Source organism: Heterodontus francisci, unplaced genomic scaffold (assembly GCF_036365525.1).
Source record: "Heterodontus francisci isolate sHetFra1 unplaced genomic scaffold, sHetFra1.hap1 HAP1_SCAFFOLD_43, whole genome shotgun sequence".
Lineage (NCBI taxonomy): Eukaryota > Metazoa > Chordata > Chondrichthyes > Heterodontiformes > Heterodontidae > Heterodontus > Heterodontus francisci.
In genome coordinates, this window is record NW_027141852.1 from 19,049,915 (window position 1) to 19,051,656 (window position 1,742).

At 42.7% G+C, this 1,742-nt stretch overlaps 1 non-coding gene across 1 annotated transcript; it reads right to left on the reverse strand.

Annotated features, from left to right (window-relative positions):
• Window positions 1-934: 934 nt before the first annotated feature.
• trnas-gcu (transfer RNA serine (anticodon GCU)) lies at window positions 935-1,016 on the reverse strand. The gene has a single exon. It is a non-coding gene; the product is annotated as a tRNA-Ser (tRNA).
• Between the last annotated feature and the right edge of the window lie 726 nt (window positions 1,017-1,742).

Here is a 1,742-nt window from a genome sequence, read left to right on the forward strand (position 1 = left end):
GCACTTTCCAAACTCGTGACCACTACCACCTCGAAGCACAAGGGCAGCAGATGCATGGGAACTCACTACCTGCAGGTTCCCCTCCAAGTCACTCACCATCCTGACTTGGAACGATATCGCCATTTATTCACTGTTGTTGGGTCACAATCCTGGAACTCCCTCCCCAACGGCAGTGTGGGTGTTCCTGCACCATATGGACTGCATCAGTTCCAGAAGGCAGCTCTCCACCACCTTCTCAACGGCAATAGGAATGGGTAATAAATGCTCGCCTTATCAGCGATACTCACACCCAAGAATGAATAAAAACCAAATCACTCTCCACAGATTCCCCACAATCTGGGTTTGGACATTTACTTCAGGAGCACAGAGCTTTATATCACTGCAACATGAGTTCCAATCTTCATATTCTGTTCACTTTTCACATTATTTTCTACCAGTCCACGAGCTTTTATTAATTCAGTATTCGGGTCTCTGCTCCTCAACCGTTTCTAACATCTCACCTCTTCCAAAAAAACACTCTGATCTATCGTCGGTAGTCGATGACCCCTCATTTTAAACTCCATCTGCCAAAGCATTGCTCACGCACATAATCTATCAAGAAGATTTGAAAATACATTTCTTGCCAAAGGATAATTTTCTGCATCTGCTCCCTCGCCATTTGCTTTTCCCATTTGTCTTTCACTTGGTGCAAATCCAGAGAAAGAAATGATGGAAGGAAGGAGGGGAGGAAAAATCCTGCTCCGTTTCGTGATCCCTATTTGATCTTCATTCCAGTGCAGTTTGGGTGAAGAATTCCAATTGTCTGTCTCAATTTTAATAAAGTATAACCAATTCTGGAATCACTGTCAAGATACTGACAAGAACAGGTTTCGAGGCTGACTTTATACATAAGCTCACCCAACATAAATAATACACGAAACAGCTGAAAAACTAGCGACAAGGATGGGATTCGAACCCACGTGTGCAAAGCACAATAGATTAGCAGTCCATCGCCTTAACCTCTCGGCCACCTTGTCAGTTGCAGAGACATAACTGTCACCTTCAGCACAGCTTCTGGCTGTGCAGCCAGCTGTGGAATGATGGAAATATATCTTCTGTAAGTAAATGAAGTTGGGAATGGAGCAGTGTGAAACATTTCCAGACCATGTCCAACACGTTTCTACTCAGTGTGAAAACCCACCACGGAAAGACTGGAACATACAATCATTTCATCACATCATGATTAACATCACTCAGACACCTGAACCATTAGGTCACTGATGAAGTCATGATGACCGAATTTCTCATGAAATGAAAACTGAACTAACTGACTGGAAGAATTGCTTTAACCCCACATGATCAGCGAGGCACAGCATCAGGCCGACTTGTCGGGTGGTGTAAACAGATATCACTGCTTCTGATCTTCACCAGAACAGAGAGTGAGATGTAACATTGATCATCAAACAGACTGTGAGAGAATACAACAGAATAAAACACATGGAGAGACACTGTGGAATAACAAATAGATTTGATTGGAATGTTGAAATTTTGATTGGAATGGATAAAACACCAGAAACAGCAGATTAAAGTGGGATTCTCATCATTATATTGATAGAACATAGAACATAGAACATACAGCACAGAACAGGCCCTTCGGCCCACAATGTTGTGCCGATCCTTTGTCCTCTGTCAAGGACAATTTAATCTATACCCCATCATTCTCCTTTATCCATATACCTATCCAAAAGCCTTTTGAAAGTCCC